Source organism: Elephas maximus, chromosome 25 (genome assembly GCF_024166365.1).
Source record: "Elephas maximus indicus isolate mEleMax1 chromosome 25, mEleMax1 primary haplotype, whole genome shotgun sequence".
Classification (NCBI taxonomy): Eukaryota; Metazoa; Chordata; class Mammalia; order Proboscidea; family Elephantidae; genus Elephas; species Elephas maximus.
Window position 1 is genome coordinate 21,618,767 of NC_064843.1, and position 19,854 is coordinate 21,638,620.

General features: G+C 49.0%; 1 protein-coding gene across 5 annotated transcripts in view; it reads left to right on the forward strand.

Moving 5' to 3' along the window:
* SULF2 (sulfatase 2) overlaps window positions 1-19,854 on the forward strand; it is a 140,775-nt gene that overhangs the window by 13,998 nt on the left and 106,923 nt on the right. For 2 of the 5 annotated variants that reach the window (XM_049869894.1, XM_049869893.1), the window contains exon 2: window positions 14,986-15,088. The exons of the other annotated variants lie outside the window; for them this stretch is intronic. The gene's annotated coding sequence lies outside the window, so the exon portion shown is untranslated. The remainder of the gene's footprint in view (window positions 1-14,985; window positions 15,089-19,854) is intronic. 5 annotated transcript variants of the gene reach the window in all.

A 19,854-nucleotide genomic window follows, 5' to 3' on the forward strand; every position in this document is an offset into this window, starting at 1 on the left:
AACAATTCATACACAAATTGTTTTGTGACATTGGTTACAATCCTGTAACGTGTCAGCACTCTCCCCATTTCCAACCTTACCTGCCCCATTTCCATCCATCCAGTTTCCCTGCCCCTCCTTGCCTTCTTGTCTTTGCTTTTGGGTAAATGTTGACCATTTGGTCTCATATAGTTGATTGTTAAAAGAAGCGTGTTTCTCATGAGTGTTATTATTTATTTTACAGGCCAATCTATTATTTGGCTGAAAGGTGACCCCCAGGAGCGGCTTCAGTTTCAGGTTAAAAAGGCATCTTAGGGTGATAGTCTCCGGGGTTCGTCTAGTCTCTATCAGTCCAGTAAGTCTACTATTTTTTATGAATTTGAGTTTTGTCCTATATTTTTCTCCCATTCTAACTAGGGCCTTCTGTTGTGTCCCTGGTCAGAACAGTTGATAGCAGTAGCCAGGCACCATCTAGTTCTTCTGCTATCAGGCTAGAAGAGGCTGTGGTTTGCGTGGGCTTATAACAAATACTTTTAATGCCAGGCTTACTTAAAATTAAATTCGTAGATAATATAGCTTACCTACACACATGATTTTTTTTTTAAATCATGTATGTATAGTATATATACTATATATACTATACACACATGATTTTTTTTTTAATCAATAAAATACCCTGACTGTAATTGAAAGGAAGATTAAAAGGAAAGTGGTTTATAATTAAAAATATATATTGCCATATGTAAGTACTGGGAAAGCCTGGTGGCATAGAGGTTAAGTGGTATGGCTACTAACCAAAGAGTCGGCAGTTCAAATCCACCAGGCGCTCCTTGGAAGCTCTATGGGGCAGTTCTACTCTGTCCTGTAGGGTCGCTGTGAGTCGGAACCAACTTGACGGCACTGGGTTTGGTTTTCTTGTTTGGATGTAAGTACTGAGGTACAACTACATTGCTGCTGTTGTTGCTGGATGCCGCCAAGTCGAATCTGACTCACAATGACCCCATGTGACAGAGCAGAACTGCCCCATAGGGTTTTCTAGGCTGTAATCTTTACAGGAGCAGATCACCAGGCCCTTCTCTGGCAGAGCCACTGAGTGAGTCCATACTTCCAACCTTTTGGTTAGCAGTCGAGCGCTTAACCATCGCACCACCAGAATTCCTTTACAGCTGCATTAGAAAACATAATGAAGCAGTCAGATGCTCACGGTCGTATCGAATCCCATCAGCCTGACAGCTACAGATGTAACTGGATATGGGTGTGTGGTTTTGGCAGCTCGAATATCACAAGTGGTGTGGCTATAAGTGATGTAATTTTCCAAAATAGTGAACAATTTGCCAAAACTTCCAAACAAAACAAACTACATTCTTCCCTCAGTTTACTTAGTGGTAGCTTTCCTAGAAGATTCAGTGAAGAGTAAAACCATACAAACATCTTTTGTTTCTACATGAATCAGAGCTCATTTCTAGGGTCAGGTCGTTGAAAACAGCGTCTTCACCTACACGAACGTCCAGCGCACATCAGAAAGTTGTGCTGGGAACAGGGTGATTCTTCACTGTGTGGATCAGTGGAACATATCCAGCATCCTTGCCCCCCTCCCCCCGCCACTAAGTGCCAGTAGCATCCCCAGTCACTGTGACAACCACAGAGCCCCCACAGACAGTGAGTTTGTGTCAGTGGGGGAGGAGCCATGAGAATGGTCGCACAATTTGAAGACTGTATCCATGTCACCGAATCACACGTAGCAATTGTTGAATTGGGGTATGTTCTGCTGTGCATATTTTCAACAACAATTTTTCAGAAGTCCCCACAAATTCTCAAAGCACCCCTGGAGGTGGCTTCGCCCCTCTGACAATCACTGGCTTAGACTGTTGCCGTTAGTTGTCCTCAAGTCTTCCCCCAACGCACAGCGACACCACACACAATTGGATCAGACCGTTGTGATCCACAGGGTTTTCATTGGCTGATTTTCAGAAGTAGGTCACCAGGCCTTTCCTTCTAGTCCATCTGAGTCTGGAAGCTCCACCGAAACCTGTTCCACATCATAGCACCACGCAAGCCTCCACTGACAGGGTGGTCGCTACACATGAAGTGCACTGGCCAGGAATCGAACTCAGGTCTCCTGCATGGAAGGCAAGAATTCTACCGCTGAACCACCAAAGCCACTGGCTTAGACTAATGCCTGTTTATTGCCTGGGCAGGAGAAGGCCCACCTGCTGAACAAAGTTGGGGTCCTATAAACCAAGGAAGAAGGGGGACTGACCATCAGGTGTGTCACCCACAGTGTCTGCCTCAGAGAGTTGCCACAGGCTTCTCTCTGGCTAAGCGCCGTCCTTGTTGACATGCTTCCAAAAGTGCCCTAGACCAGCCAGAGGGAAACAAATCCATACAGTTAGCATGGACCAACCTCTCCAATGAGTGGGGTGTGAGTTCTTGGGTTAGTCTAGATATCAGTGGCTTCCACCCCAGACAGGAGATGAAGAAGCTATAGAAGACTGTACGTAAGAGTTGCTGTTGAGTGCCATTGAGTTGATTCTGACTCATAGCTACCGTGTGTGACAGAGGAGAACTGCCCCATAGGGTTTCCTAGGCTATAATCTTTATGGAAGCAGATCACCAGGTCTTTCTCCCGTGCAGCTGCTGGGTGGGTTTGAACTGCCACCCTTTTGATTAGCAGCTGAGCACTTAACTGTAGCACCACCAAGGCTCCTGGGTATAAGAGACATCCTTGAAAATCAGTGTATCGTAATGGTTAAGAGTGCGGACTCTAGAGCCAGACTCCGTGGGTTCAAATCCCAGCTTGGCCACTCAGTAACTGGGTGGAGCTGAGCAAGTCACTCCCCTCTCCAAGCTTCAGTTCCCTGTTTTATAAAATGGGGACAATTTAGTATCTTCCTCTTAGAGTTATTGTGAGACACTAGAATAGTGCCTGGCACGTGGAAATTGCTTCAAAGCTGCAGGTATCACTATTGTTGCCATCGCAATTGCTGTTGCTTGTATTTGTAGATCCTTTTTAGCTTTTTGAAGTGCCTTTGCAGCTAGCATCCTGTTTGGTCTTTTTAGCCGCTCTGCCCAGAGGGAAGGCAGGAACTGGTCTCCTTACAGATGGACAGAACCAGCTTGGAGAGTGCAGCGAGTCAAAGCGTAGCTGCGCTAGAGCTCGATCCTGTGGCTTCCTGGGCTGATGTGCTTTTTCTGTACCTTGCTCCACTCCCTCCACCCACCTGTCTTTTAGGACTCAGTGAGGCCAGCTCCGGAAAGGAGCAAACCTCGGGACCGACCTATAGGACAGGGCCCTGAGCCTGTTCTGGGGAAACCAGTTGCCGACAAGTTAGTTCAGACTCATGGAGACCCCATATGTGTCAGAAGAGAACAGTGCCCCATAGGATTTTCAGCGGCTGATTTTTTGGAAGTAGGTCACCAAGACTTTCTTCCAAGGCGCCTCTGGGTGGATTTGAACTGCCAACCTTTTGATTAGTACCCAGTCATTTACTGTGTGCACCACCCAGGCAACCTGTTCTGGGAAGAGATGGCTTTTAGGTCCTGGGAGCCCAAGTGGGGCTTGTCACCATGTGCACAGGTGGAGGTGCCTGCAAGTAGAGCAGGGGTCCCTGACAGAATCTCCAGGAAAGCTAAAAAATCTCAGTGCCCAGGCCGCACCCCAGACCAATTAAATCCGTGTCCCTGAGAGGAGGCTCCCAGACATCAGGATATTTTACAGCCATCCCAAGTGACTCCACTAAACAGCGGAATTTGAGAACCACTGAAGCAGAGAGAGACAGTGCAGAACGGGATGCCCTCTGCTGGTCATTTCTGCAAAGTCCCCATAGGGCACATAGATGATGACAACTCCCCCGATAAACCCACCCCTCCAGGGGCTCACTGGATATGTAATAAGATCAAACTCCTTGCCATATTCTACTCTGACCTGTACAGCCTGGCCACCTTTCTTTTCCTTAGATGCATCAGTGCTCATTTCAGCCTCAGGGCCTTTGCACTTGCCGTTCCTTCTGCCTGAATGCTCTTCCTTTCAGCCTTTCACATGGCTGACTCCTTCTGATCGTTCAGGTCTCCATGTGAGCTCAAACGTCACCTCCTTAGAATGCCCAGATGCCTCGAATGGCACCCTGTTTTATGTTTATAGTACTTACCACTCTCTGGAATTATCTCGGTTTACGTATTTGCTAGCTTGTCCTGTGTCCTGTCTCCACTTGCTAGGGAGCAAGCTACGTGCTGCCAGGGCCCTTGTTTGTCTTGTTCACTGCTGTATCTCCAGCACCTAGGGCAGGGCCTGGCACCCTATAGGTGCTTCTTGAATATTTTTTGAATGAAAGCAGCAAGGAAGGAGGAGGTTTGGAAAGCTGCCAGTGCATCTGAATCTAGTGTTTGGGGATATTTGCTCAAAGGTGACTACTCAGCCCGAGGAAGTCAAGAACCTGTTTGCCACTCGCAGAAAGCAAAGGTTGGGGAGGGAAGGGTTGGTTTCAAACACTCTCAGTCCCTGTGCCCTTCCGACAGTCAGCCCCAGACCTGGAGGTGGGTTTTATGCTAATACCACTCACAGAGGAGGGATTGTCTACCTTATGCCACACCAAGGACAATCAGCCCCCCAGAAGGGCCAGTGGGACGCTCCACTTCTGATCAGTCTCAGCCCACCTGGGCTCCGAAAGTTAACCTGGAAGATGAGTGCCGCGACATTCTACCGAGGGCCCTTAGGTGGAAGATCCCTGGGTATACCCTCGGAGAGACAACTCCCCCCAGCTCTGCCCTCCTGGAATACCAGCTGTGATGGTTAAGGTGTGTCAACTTGCCTGGGCCGTGATTCTCAGTGGTTTGGCAGTTATGATGTAATTTAGCAGTTATGTAATGACGTAATCGCCTCCACAATGAGATCTGATGTAATGTAATCACTTCCATGATGAGATCCGTTATGAGCGCCAATCAGCTGAAAGGGAGTTTCCTTGGGGGTGTGGCCTGCATTCAACATAGGTAGACTTTCTGACAAAGCTCACTGGCTTTTGCTCGCTCTGGATCCAGCAGCTGGCTCCTAGTCATCTTTTCTCTGGTTCTCGGGACTTGAGCTAGCAGCATACCTCTGAGCCAGAGGCCTGCTGTCTGATCTGCTGATCTTGGGTTCACCAGCCCCTGAAGCTGCGTGAGTCAGGAGCAGCCCCCAGCCTGACCCATGGACTTGGGATGTCCCAGCCTTTACAAGCCCATGAGCCATTTCCTTGATATAAATCTATATATATGTACACACTTCGCTGGTTTTGCTTCTCTAGAGAACCCAGCCTAAGACACCAGTTATCATGACACTGGAAACCCCGCCTTTCTCGCCTTCTCTCCCCAACCCACACTCCTAAAAGCTCACACTTACTGAGCACTTTCTATGTGCCAGGCTTTGCTCGTGTGGCCGTGTGACGACTCTCTGACACAGGAATATCCTAGTCCTTGTTTTATAGATGAGGAAAGTGAGGCACAAAGAAGTCTCCTTGCTCAGCCATTCTATTAAAATAGGACATCCCAGGCTGGCTACCCAGGGGCTGTATCCAGCTCACAGACATGTTTTATTTGATCTACACACTGTTTTGAAACTTCTAAAAGGTTTGTTGGCACATTTTAACAATTGTAAGATTTTGCATTTTCAAAATAGGGAGATGTGGGCCATTTATGGCTACCCTGGGCTCTCATTCCCACTGACTGTATATTCTCCAGTTTGCCATAGTCCTCATCACTCCCTATTGTATGCCTGTGGTTGCAGCCAAGTTCAGTTGCTGTTTGTCATTGCACTTGCCCTGCTGCTTTTCTCATAGTGGAGAAATATTTCTATGTTCTTAGACCTCCGTTAAAAGTAGTAAAATGAGAGCTGCAGAGAAAGGGACCCATGAGTTCTCTTATTCTGGGCCCACTTCACTCATTTACATTACCTGCTTGGCTCACACAGACATTTGAGTTGAGGCCACCTGCTGCGACACTTTTGTTCATAGCAAATGGAAACACTTCAGAGGGGCAATGCATTGCAACTCTGTTTATAATAGCAATAAAATCTAACATCTGTTGAGTATATGTTATCTACCGATTAATCATCACAACAGCCCTTTTAAGCAGGGCCTATTATCATTCCCAGTGGGAGAAAGATGTGGCAATCTGCTTCTGTAAAGATTACAGCCTTGGAAACCCTATGGGACAGTTCTACTCTATCCTATAGGGTCACTATGAGTCGGAATCAAGTCGGAATCAACTCGATGTTAACCAGGTATTATAATTCCCATTTTACAGGTGAGGAAACTGAGGCACTGTTTGTGGTTCTCCTGCTAGAACATGAGCTCCTTAAACTTGTTCTTCTTTGTGCTATCAGTGCTCTGCTTACTACCTGTTTGAATGAATGATTGAAGGAATGAATGAATGATGTTCTCCTCAAAGTGCTCATTTAAATAAAGCAATCTGTCAGAGGTGAGAAAAAGTCTTGATTCATCCTAGGTCATTTATGACATTCAAGTGGAGAAATGAGCTCTAATCTGTATCATTCAGGATTTTTAGATTGTGTTTCTACTATGTAACAAAGCATCCCAAACTCAGTGGCTTAAAGCAACAGCAGTTTCTAGCTAGTGATTCTGTGGGTTGACCAGCTGGTCCTTCTTCTTTATATCAGCTGGAAGGTCCATACTGGCCCCACTCAAATGTGTGGCAGCTCCTGCTGGTCACCAGATGGGAGCTCAATTGGGCCCATCCGCGGAATGCTTCCCTTCTACTCATGGCCTTTCCCCGTGGCTGCTTGGGCTTCCTCACCGCATGGTGGTCTCAGGATAGCCTGACTTCTAAGAGTGCACAAATGAAAGCTTAGGCTCAAAATTGGCACAGCATCACTTCTGCCATCTTCTCTCAGTCAAAGCAGGTCACAGAGCCAGCCAAGTTTCATGGGGTGTGACTGCCGGGCATTGTGGCTCTTTGAGGTCCACCAGAGTAACAGTTCCCCACAGACTGCAAGCAGCAGCGACCAACTCTGCCCGCTTTAAGCTGAAACAGAATTTATTGGGAGGGAGTTGGGGAGCTCAGAGAATCAGCAGAAAGACTAGGGAACCAGGCTTAGGAAAGGACAGGAACTTGGGCACTTCTGGGGGCAGGGTTTCCTTGAGACAAATGCACCCCTGCATTCCCTTTCTGCCCCTGACACTCCACTTGAGAGTCAGCGGCCCAGTGAGAGAGTTTGGCCGATCGTGGGTCACGTGACCACCTTGAATCAGGGAAGGGTGGGGCATCTTGGGGGGGAACTTCCAAAAGGAAATTGGATTACTCTTCTCAAAAGAAGGGGAGGCCAGATGCTGGGCAGACAAAATAATTTAGAAATCTCTGCATGGTCCCTTAATAAGTGGTCCTGTCCCTGGATAATTAGTTAACATTTATGTATGCATGTATGTATGTGTGTGGGGCAGTGGTGGTCCAGTGTGAGAATTCTCACCTTCTATGCTGAAGACCCGTGTTCAATTCCCAGCCAGTGCACAGCCACCACCCGTATGTCAGAGGAGGCTTGTATGTTCCTGTGATGCTGAAGAGGTTTCAGCAGGGCTCCCAGAATAAGACTGGGAAGAAAGGTTTGGTGCTCTACTTCTGAAAATTAGCCAGTGAAGACCCTATGGATCACAGCAGTCCGATCCTGTTGTGAACGGGGTCACCATGAGTTGGGGGTGACTCAACAGCAGCTAATAAGTAGAATGCCCAGATCCATGCGGCAGCCTTTCCGGGTCGGAGAGCCCAGGAGTCAGGCCCTGCCGGGGTCTAGGATCCCCACTTCATATTAAAGGGCAGAGCCAATTCCCAGAAGCCCTTTCATGCCTTGGCATTGCAGCCGCAAGATAGGAGTGATTGCCCCTGGCTGTTGGAAGCGAGCATGTGCGGTAATGAGGGGACCGCTGGCCAGTGGAAGGTGCCGCTGGAACCAGGAGAGGAGGGACCGGCCACACTGGGTGTGCTCCTGCCTCCCCAGACCCTGCCATGCTGTGGCCACTGACAGCGAGCTCTGCCTCCCCTCCTTCAAAAAGCCATGATGTCCTTGGTGCACCTAGCAACGCCCTGTGAGTCTCCTGGTGGTGGTCCCACCCCAACAACACGTCTGACTCCCCCCCCCCCTTGATGATCTATTTCCAGCTGCTAACTGAATTTCACAGCACACCAGGGGTAGAAATGCACCTGCCATTCAAAATTCTCTCGCATCACATCTCTAAATTTAGCGGGTTGTTTGGAAAAAGTTGCTTCAACCTCCCTCCCCCACCTATAAGAAAGAGCTTCTCCAATAGTTGTCAGTGTTGGACCATTTCCAAGGTGAGCTAGTGAGGGGTTCACCTGTAGTAACCGACGCGATGGCGGAGGATGGCGCACGGCTGTGCGCTGGATGGGAAGGAAGGAAGGGGCTGATTGAATTCTAAATACCGGCCAGTCAGAATAGCCTTTTATTACTTTTATGTTCTTCGCCAAGGCAACTGCAAGCTCTGTAAACATAAATACGTGTTCTGGGGGGTAAGCAGTGCTGAGAAAGCATGGGGTTCAGAAAGGGAGGGGGTGGGGCCGTCAGTCCTCACTGTGGCCCCCACACAGAATCGGCCCACAATTAGGCATGAATAATGACTCTCTTCAGGTCCAACTTTATTGCTTTTGGCCAAAGGCCTTTGGCAGAAATAACTTTGTAACTTGCTGCCAGGGAAGCTTTTGTCCACAGCTGAGACAAAAGAACAAAGAACAGAGGTGGGAATGTCTGTATCTGATCCCTGTTTCCCCTAAACACCCAGAAAGGACAGGAGGTGTGGCCTGCCAGGAAGGCGTGTGCTGGGAGAAGGTGATGTCCAACCTCATTGATGCCAAGCCGCTCCTCCCCGCTCTGGCCATGCAGGTCTTTATTCTGTTCTTCAAAGAGACAAGTACATTCCCACCTCAGGGCCTTCGCACATGCGGCTCCTCTGCTTGGAAAGCATTTGGCCCACAGCTAGTTCTTGCCCGCTTTCTGATCTCAGCTCAGTGTCACCTTCTCAGAGAGAACCTCCGCCAATTCAGTTTCTCATCACCCTCAGCATTTCTTTCAAGGCTCTTAAGACAATATGAAATTCATCTTCACTTGGTAATTATCTATCTCCCCCGCAAGAATGGCAGCTCCTTGAGGACAGAGGCCTGGCCTCTTGTGTCCACCACTGTTTCCCAGCATCTTACACAGCACCTGGCACATACCAGGTGCTTAGAATAGGCTAGATCACTTTCAAGGGTTGATAGGCCCCCATCAGGCTCCAAAGGGGTTTAGTTTGGCCTGCTCGGTGTTTAAAATGCGTTGAATGTTTGTACTTCGGAAACGGCGCCTTCACTGTGTCACTTGCTTGGCCCCTGCAGGCATTTGAGTCTGTGTCTGCACTTTAGACAAAGGCTGCTACAAACAGGTGCCTCTCTCTAAAGGTGACATCTAGACTTCAGGTGAGCCTAGGCCTGGGGCCAGGCCACTGGAACCTGGCTGACCTGGTCCCATTAACAGGAACAAGGCATGGTTTCTGGTGGGTGGGACACAGTGGTCCTCCAGCTGCTTTTCAGGGGTCTGTGCACAAGCGTAAATGACATTGAATCATATTGTGAGCAAGCCATTCCTTTTTCCCTTCTCCTTCAAACCTTCTGAGTCATCCAGGAGGGACCCCCACAAGCATCTCCCTCGTGGTCTTCCAGGAGACCTGCCCGTCTTGTAAGAAAAAGCTCAGAGCCCTGGGCAAGTGAGAATTTAATTAGTACCTTTGGGTTCGTTTTGTACTGTTGCCACCCGTTTATCACAATGGTTCTCACCCAGGGGCAGTTTTGTCTGGAGACATTTTGGGGTGTTATAACTGGGAGTGGGTGTGCAACTGGCATCTGGTAGATAGAGGCCAGCGATGCTGCCAAGCATCCTACAAGGCACAGGACAGGCCCCACGACAGAAAATGCTCCGGCCCCAAATGTCAGTAGTGCCAAAGTTGACAAACCCGATTTGTGGCAAGTGGCGCTCATTCCCCACGGAGGGGAAACTTGCCCTTTGACGTAAATTTACTAAAATAAGGAAGTGAGTCAACTAGATGGTAAATATAGTACAAGCAGCAGTGCAGGTGGACAAGCGAATGCCCAAGACCCTGGATATGGGATGGGGTACGCTTGTGCCCTTTTCAGAGGGGAATGGAGCACACCGGAAGCCCCTACCCATCTCACCAGAAACTTCCTGGGAGCTGCCTATAAAAACTCCAGTGGCTGATTCTGAGCCAGAAGGAGCTGAGTGATCCCCGGCCGAGTTCTGACGGGTCAGGAACCCTTTCCAGCTCTCCCACCCAGGGAGGCATCGTGAAGATCCTTCCCAAACCTGCTCTGGGACCCTGGCCCGGCACCCCCATCTTAAGTTTCCAGCTCTTCACACCCCCAAACCAGCCAGGCCCTGAGGAGAAGTGTGCTGAGGACAGGGTGCTCATCTCCTGGACAGGTTCCATGTTGATGATGGCCCTGAGCCCACAGAGCTGCAGGGCTGAAGCCCCAGTGGTGTCATTTCCAGAATCAGCAGGGAAGGACTAGGAGGGAGTTAGAGCCACTTCGCCAAACTCAGATCCTGTACTTGTGTGTGTCTGTTTGGTTTTCGGGGTTTGTTAGGCAGCTTCCCTTCTACTTTAAAGCAAAAACAAGGCTCCAGGAATTGAAGGAATATCAATTGAGATATTTCAACAAACGGATGTGACGCTGGAGGTGCTCACTCATTAGTGCCAAGAAATTTGGAAGACAGCTACCTGGCCAACCGACTGGAAGAGATCCGTATTTGTGCTCATTTCAAAGAAAGATGATGCAACAGAACGCAGACGTTATCAAACAATATGGTTAATATTACACACAAGTAAAATTTTGCTGAAGATAATTCAAAAATGGTTACAGCAGTACATCGACAGGGACCTACCACAAGTTCAAGCCGGATTCAGAAGAGGACATGGACCAAGGGATATCACTGATGATATCGGATGGATTTTGGCTGAAAGCAGAGAATACCAGAAAGATGTTTACCTGAGCTTTATACTCTATGCAGAGGCATTCAACTGTTTGGATCGTAACAAATTATGGATAACAGTGCAAAGAATGGGAATTCCAGAAAGTTTAATTGTGCTCATGCAGAATCTGTACATAAACCAAGAGATGGTCTTTCTTATGTTACAAGGGGACACTGCGTGGTTTAAAATCAGGAAAGGCGTGCTTCAGGGTTGCATCCTTTCACCATACTTATTCAATCTGTATGCTGAGCAAATAATCCAAGAAGCTGGACTATATGGAGAACGGGGCGTCAAGATTGGAGGAAGACTCCTTAACAACCTGCTATATGCAGATGACACAACCTTCCTTGCTGAAAGCAAAGAGGACTTGAAGCATTTACTGATGAAGATCAAAGACCGCACACAGCCTTCAGTATGGATTACACCCCAACCTACAGAAAACAAAAATCCTCACAACTGGACCAATAAGCAACATCAACGCGGATAGAACAGGGAAAATCCATTCTCAGCAATAAAGGGGAGAGGTCATTGTTGCGTTCACTCCAGGGCACACCTTTCTCTTTGCTTCTTCTCCTCCCCTCAGAGCCCTGGACCCCACCATCATTGATTTAACCCCTTTGGGTCATATGGGGAGGAAGAGTGGGGTTGGGGAAAACTTTAGGTCACCCCAGGACTTCCTGCGACTCGGGATCTTTGACGTGGGCGTGGGCACACACTTCACAGTTGGGAGACACGGACAGTGGTAGAGGCCAAATCATGTTTCACTTTCTAGAAGGGATATTGTGCTGAGGGGAGTGGCCCACATGGCTTTTAGTCCCTACCCCTCTCCCACGTACAGGCCTCTGTGACTTGGTGGGGTAGATTGTTTTCCACGATGGTCACAGCAACACATCCACATGGTCATCTACAATGTGACCTTGACACTCCTCCCATCTAGAGGTGGAGTCTGTGTCCCCTCCCACTGAATCTGGCTGGGCTCAAGAAATGCTGGTAAACAACAGAATATGGTGGAAACAAAGCTTTGGGAATTCCAAGGTTAGGTCAGAAAAGACAAAGCAGCTCTGCCTTGTTGGCTGGGACAATCTCTTTTGGAGCCCTAAGCTGCCATGTAAGAAATCAGGCACCACCATGATGCCACCATGCTGTGAGGAAGCCCAGGCCACATGAAGAGGCAGCATGGAGGTGCCAGTCAACAGCCCCAGCGTGGTCCCACCCGCACTGCCAGCAGTAGCCACCGCCTATGTGAGTAAAGTTACTTCCAGACAACTCAACCCCCAGCTGTCAGGGCAGCCCCAGCTGTTGCGTCTTTTCAGTCCTGGCTCCAGACATTAGCAAGCAGAGACCAGCCATTCCTGCTGTGTCCTGTTCACATTCCTGATCGCAGTGTCCATAAGCATATTAAAAAAAAGTTTTTATTCCATCGCTGATTTTGTGGTAATTAGTTATACGGCAATAGAAGTTAAAACACCTGGCATAAGCCAATCTTCCCACCATTCAGTCTTTCATAAATATATTCATTCAACAAGCGTCTGGAATCTGTCGACTTTTTACCCCGTTCACTGCCTTCACCCAGGCCAAGCAATCTCCTCCCTCCTCATCTCCCTGCTTCCATTCTTACTCCCTACAATCTATTCCCCACATGCTACCAGAAGGATTCTGCTAAAGCCTACATCGAATCACATCATTCCTGTGCTGGAACCCTCCAGGACCCCTCTCCCTCAGAGTACCAGTAAATGAATAATTTCTTTTAGAAGGATCAGCACAAAGCTAGTTTCTATGAGGCAGAGGTTAAAGATGTCGCAAATGTCCAACTTTTCCAGACTGCTGTCCCACTCCATCATCTCTAACCTCAGCTATTCCCTCTCCCCTCAGCATTCTCCCTCCCGTCTTTGGATTCCCTAATTCACTGCAAGGTCTCACAGAACTCATGGACCATATAAAGGAAATGACTCACGTGGTTGTGGAGCCTGGCAAGTCCCAGATTCGTGGGTCAGGCATAGACTTCTCCCTGGCCCTCAGTCTCAGCCCAAAGGCACTCAGCTTTCTCGCTCCATGGGCAGGGAAGCCCACTGCACCATCTCCTGTGGGTCTCTGTGTGGGTCTCTACTGCAGGTCTCTCCTTCTTTGGTGGTGGTGGGCTCTCCTCTCTGCTCTGGAATTGGCTCTCTTTTAAGGCAAAACTGACCAACCCCCTCAGTAGGCCACAATGATCTTATTTGCACATCGCTACCCAGTCACATGGGTGGGAGGCACAAGACCATGGCTAGAAAGGCCGCACACAAAAGTATTTGATCGCACCGCAGTCTGTCTTCCGGCCACACTTGCTGATTTTACCTTCCTCAGCCACCCCAGGCATGTGGTGCTGCAGGATGTCTGCACTTGCCCTTCCATGGGCTTGCCGTGCCCTTCCCCTCAATATCCACAAGGCTTATCCCTCACCTCCTCAGGCCTCTGCCCCAACGTCAGCTCTCAGAAAGGCCTTTACTGACCACCCTATGCAGAATTGCAGTCTTCCCCCCACCAGCACTTCCAGCTTCCCTCCCCGGCGTTACCTCCTTAGAACCTTCACGTACCATAGAATCTATTTTTGTGTCTGCTCTCTGAAAGCTGAGCCCTTTGTCCCTTTCCTCCCTTAAAACTGGGCCTGGAGCATATTAGGTTCTCAGTGAATCCTTGTTCCACCACTCATCTGTCAGCTTGCCGTATTACGGTGGTTTGCATGTTGCTGTGACACTTGAAGCTATGCCATTGGTATTTCAAATACCAGCAGGGCCTGGTATTTCAAATACCATGGTGGACAGGTTTCAACTGAGCTTACACACTAAGACAGACTAGGAAAAAAGCCTGACAATCTTCTTCTGAAATTTAGCCTATGAAAACCTTATGGATTGCAACAGACCATTGTACCCTTGCTTGCTTTGGACATGTCATCAGGAATGTTCAGTTGCTAGAGGAGGATGATGAGGGTGAGGAAGACTCTCAGTGAGGTGGGTTGGCACAGTAGCCATGACTATGGACTGGAACATGCAGGCAATTGTAAGTATAGCACGGGACGGGACAACATTTTGTTCTGTTATACATTAAGGTCGTCATGAGTCGGGGTCAACTCAAGGGCAGCTGACAACAACAAATACTTGTCGACTGACTGGAAGAATTAGCACCTAGGCTGTGCCAGGAGCTGAGGCTATGGGGGTGAAAAGACAGACATAGACATATGTTCCAGAGGGGGAAACGACCCCCCACAGATACAAATCCTAACAGAAGAGTAAATAAGGGAATCACAGGTTGTGAAAAGTGCTCTGAGGAGAACCAACCAGGAACTGAGGCGGGGAGTCTCAGAAGGAGGCCTGCCTCAGGCAGGGAAGCCAGGGAAGGTACTCTGTCTACCTCCTCAGACTCCACCCATCCTGATCTTTAAGGCCCAGGGAACAGTCTGTTTTCCATGGCAGATGAGGAAACTGAGGCCTAGTCGTGGCTAGAGTGGGAGAATCAGAACCAGAATTCATGACTCCCACGCCCAGGTTACTCTGCCTTCCACACCACCTTTCTCTTATCAGCTGGCAAATAAGGATGAGGAAAGTTGCCTGAGATTAGGTGGTGAGTTGGGCCCAGGAGGCCTGGCCGTGGGCTGGCAAACTATGTTGTCATGTCTTTCTGAGCACAGAGGCAGATTGGCTGGGAAGCCACCTGAGTCAACACTCTGCCCCCAGCTTGCTGTACAGTTTGGGCCTACTTTGTTGCAAGTCACAGATAAAGCAATTCAGACTGACCTAAAAAAAAAAAAAGAAATTTTATTCATGTCCCTTAAGAGTCAAAATGTAAGAAAGTTGACCTAGAAAGAAATCAAGAAAACAGCTCAAATTGGTTGAAGAACAAAGAAGAATGTATTGGTACCTGAAACAAAGAATCCAGCAGTAAATCCTTCAGTCTTGGCTGGATCCAGGTCTCAAATGCTGTCATTTAAACTCAGGTTCATTGCATTTTGTAGCACTGGTCCCTTCCAAGTGTTGGCTTCATTCTCAACTCCACACGAGGCAAGACGGCACCAGAGTCTTCACCTATCCTCACGTGTTCCTGGCCAATTAGAAAGGGTAAGCACCTCCTCCTGATCCGCCAGGCTTCTGGTTTATGCTGATTGGCACTGAAGCAGGAGAAATGGAATGCTCTGAACACCTCAGGCTGGGAACCCACAGTCCAGCCTTGGAGCTGGGGCCTAATGTGAACCATATGGACCAACGGTGGGGCAGGAGAAGATCCCTAAATGCAAAGTGGAAGCCGTTATAGAAAGTTGAGTGAGGGAATGCTGGGTGGCCCAAACCCAACAAATATTGGGCACTTATTGTCTACAGCTCTGTTCTGTAGGCTTCCATTTCATCCTTACAACCTAATAAGGTCAGTGCTATCATTGTCCCCGTTTTACAAATGAAGACCCTGAGGGCACAGGAGCTTATTTGTCTAACTACTAGTACATGGTAGGGCTGAGATTCCAATCCAGGTAGGCTGGCTACAAGCATCTGTCAGTTTATTTGCTTTTTACTCTCCATTCTCTAAAATGTCAGCTCCATGAGAGTAGACATTTTTGTCTGTTACTTTTTTCACTGACCATAAAACAGTACCAGGCGCATGTACAGTGCTCAGATATTTCAGTGTGAATTATCTAGCCTCTCGAACACCTACTCACTTGTGCAAAGCACTCAGTTGCCCTGGTCTTAGAATACGTTGTTTCTAAACTTTCTTGGAGCTCAGCCTTAACCTGGGACCGTTCTAGCAGTTCACCTGTGCTTTGTCCTAATTTCCAACCCCGTCTTCTAATCCTTCTCACCTTTAGCTGGAATCCTGCAGCTCCAGCCTTTGATATGTTGACCCTTTGAATGTCAGCTCCATGAGGTCAGGAAGTTGGGGAGGTTTTTTGTGGGTTGTTATTTTTTTAATTTGATTGAGTGATTGAGTTTCACAGCTGTATCCCTGGGCAATGTTTTTTCTTTTATATATAAGGTTGCTAAGAATCAGAGCAAACTTGACAACAGCTGACAATGAGCTGCATCTCCAGTGCCAAGAATGGTGCCTGGCACATAGTAGGCCCTCAGATTCTTGTTGCGTGGGTAGTTATGCAGGCAGCTGGATTCTTGAGCCCTGAGTTACTCCCCTACTTTTTACCCTTCTCTCTATGCCCTAATTTCTGTTCCATGTCCTGACCCTTGTCTTGAAACCTGATCTTTCCCGCCTCCTTCTGAAGTGCCCTTCTCTTGCCTCCTGCCCTGTTCTTGAGCTCTGGCTTGGTCCTCTGGCTCCAGATGGAATTCCAAGAACAGGAACAGAGAGCACCAGATGACGCCGGGCAGAGGCAGGGCTGACAGGGAGAGTCTGCGACCCCAGTTTTCCAGGAGGGCCTGTCCGTGCTTTGACAGTCCTGGAGAGGAGGAGAGGAAGCTGAGAAAGGCTTGTGGCCATGAAAAGGAGGGGCTGCCAGGGGAGTGTAAGGTTTAACAGATGTGCGTGTGTCATCCTCTGTCTAGACAAGTGCTGGGCCTGCGAGGTTCCGGACCACACATCCTATCCCTCCCACTCTGCCTGTCTTCTCTCTCCCTCTGCCTGCTGCTTGCTCAGGTTGTTCCTCTGCCAGAAACACCCTTGTCCTCCACCCACTTCTGCGGAAGGCAACCCTGTGGGTTCTTCAGAGCCTTGCTCCTTTAGGCTTCTCAACCTTTACTCCATAAGTACTCCTCCTGGCAGCCATCCATGACTGCCCCTAGGCCACCCATGTTTACCTTTCTCCTTCTTCCCATTTATGCAACACACTTAACCTCAGCCCCTTGTATCACTTTCTGGGTTCCAGGTGAGTGTAGGAGTTAAGAGAGTAGACTCCGGGATCAGGATGTCTGGATGCAAATCTCAGCCCTGCTACTTGGTTTATCAGCTCAGGGCCCAGCAAGAAACAGGCGGTACCTCCAACCAAGCAGTGTTTAAAAAAGGCAGTCTTCACAAAGGCAGGAAAAGCAGGAGTGTAGGTCCCTCAGGCTGGTGGCAGCAGGGAGCAATTTCTGGAAGCGGGAGAGGGCCACCCATGGGAGCTGTGGCTCTCCCTGGAGCAATAGAGGGATGTAGCCAGTTCACAGCAACATGGAAGGAGGGCGCAGAGAAATGAATACCCCAGCCTCTCTCTCCTTTCACCTGCCTATCCCGTCGGCGCCTCCCTTGGCCAAACCCAACCAGCAGCCAGAGAACACAAGGCCCATAGATGGGGTCCATCAGTGAGCCTCAAGGAGCACGGGACAGGTGAGGAGAGGATGAGGTGGAGGTCCAAGGAGCAATATTCAGCCCCCAAGCTGGGTGGCCATGGGCAAGATGCAGAACTTCTCTGTTCTACCTTAAAAAAAAAACAGAGAAATGCTTAGAACTGTGCAGGGCCCATGGTGAGCACACAGTGCATTTTAGCTATTATTCATCACCGTCCCTTTTGGGAGTTTCACTACATGTTGGTCTGGGTGCTTCCTGGTGCAAATGACAGACCTAACCTGGACAAGCTTAAAAGCAAGAAAGGGCACTCCTGTGTACTTGTAATGGCTGTAAGGGGCAGCTTGATTTAGCCCAGTGTCACCAGCATCCTCTCTCTGGCTCCACTGGTGGCTGCCAGGAGCGCACACGGGGCTCACCTCATCCCAGCACCCAGAACAGCAAGAGAGGGCAAGTCTTTTCTCCCAGTGCCCAGTCTCTGGGGTTCCCTCGCTCTCACTGGTCAGGCCTAGGTCACATGGCTATGTTGGACCAACCCCTGGAGCTAAAGGGATGGAGTGTGCTGATTGGCTTCACCTGGGTCACATGTTCCACCGGCAGTCAGACTTCACTTAGATGGTGGAGGGAGAAGGTACCCCCAAAGCACAATTAAGTCCTGTTACCAAGAGGAGGGAGAAAATTCTTTGCTCATTCAGTCGATGTTTTGAGTGCCTGCTGTGTCTCAGGCACTGTTGTAGGTGTTAGGGATACAGATGTTGTATTAGTCAGGGTTCTCCAGAGAAAGAGAGCTGGTAGGAGACGTATGTACATAGAGACAGAGAGAGAGAGAGAGGCAGGAAGAGAGACTGATTGATTTTAAGGAATTGGCTCATGTGATTATGGGAGCTGACAAGTCCAAAACGTGTCGGGCAGGCCGGCAGGCTGGAGATTCAGGCTGGAGTTGATGCTACAGTCTTGAAGCAGAATTTCTGCTTCACTGGGAAGCCTCAGCTTTTGCTCTTAAGGCCTTCAGCTGATTGGATGAAGTCCAACCACATTCTCGAGAGGGAGCTCCTTTACTTAGGGTCAACTGATTGTAGGTGTTAACCACATCTAGAAAATGCCGCCACAGCAACACCTAGGTTAGTGTTGGATTACATAGCTGGGTCCTGTGGCCTAGCTAGAGCCCTGGTGACATAGTGGTTAAGAGCTCAGCTGCTAACCAAAAGGTCAGCAGTTCAAATCCACCAGCCAGTCCTTGGAAACCCTATGGGGCAGTCCTACCCTGTCCTAGAGAGTCACTATGAGTCAGAATCAAGTGGACAGCACCTAACAACAACAATAATGACCTAGCCAAGTTGGCACATAAAATTAACCATTACAGATGTGAACCATGCTGACAAAAATCTATGCCCCAGGGAGCTGACCTCCTAGTGGAGAAGATCCACAAAGAAATCAGTAAGTCGGATAGCTGGTTGTTGGAGGGTAGTAAGGGCTATTGGGAAGGATAGACATTTGGCCTTTAACCTGTGAAGGTGAAATTTGAGCCAAGACCTGAAGGAGGTGACGGAGGAGCCACAAAGATAATCTGGCAAAGGGAACATCAAGTGCAAAGACCCTGCGGTGAGGCGGGGCCGTGCCTGGCATGTTGAAGGAACAGAGAGGGGCCAAGTGGGAAGGGGAGAGAAAAGAAGGGGACGAGGTCAGAGAGGTCATGGGGCAGATTTTGTAGGGACTCAGGTCTTTGGAGGGCTTAGGGTTTTAGTCTGCGTGCGATGGGATCCCCCAGAGGGTTTTGGTGACTGGGATCCCTCTGGTTGCTGGATGGAGACTGGAGTGAAGGGAGATCAGGGTGGAAGCAGGGAAACTACTTAGGACCTAGAAGGCTGTTGTTCTCATCCAGGCAGCATTATCCTACCACACAACACACATAGTGGGACCCTAACAAATAAATATTTGTAAAATAAAAGAAGTCACAAGTGGTTGGGGTCTCTGAACCCAGCATCTGAGGCATCTCCACACACCCACACACACCACCAGAGTTGCCTTTCTTCACGGCTCACACCAGGGTTTTCACAGCTGACCGGCCCCCATGTCCTGTCTCTGGCCACTTCCTCCTGTCACCAAACTCATCTCCACTCCAATTTTTAGATTTGGGGATCCTCAGAGGAAAGCAGGAGGGCATCTTGGGGCCTTCCCATATGTCTTTCCTTCATCTACCCAGGGTCTCAATGCTGGGTCTAAGGTTCTCAACGCAAGATGGTGGTGTAGACAGGGAGAGTTCGCCTCTAAGTCCTTCCCAGCCAGGCCTGGGTGGGTCCCGGGGTTTCTCAGTCTGTGAAAAGTTGCTGAACAAAGAGGAGCAGGATAGACACGCAGTGGGCTGGCAGAAGTGAGGTGGGTCCGCGGCGTGGACAACACATCACGCCACTCGTGCTGCGTGAATTCACCAGATGCTTGCAGCTTAGCCACTTTGAACCTTTTACCAAGAAGGAAAAAAATGGAGACCGAATCTCTTGTGTCATTTCTAATTGATTTCTTTGGCATCCGGAGAGAGGCTGGCTCGAGGCCAAAAGTCAGAGCCGGGGGAATTCATCAAACATCGACCTGCTGATGACTCCATCTGATGAAATAATTAGCTCCT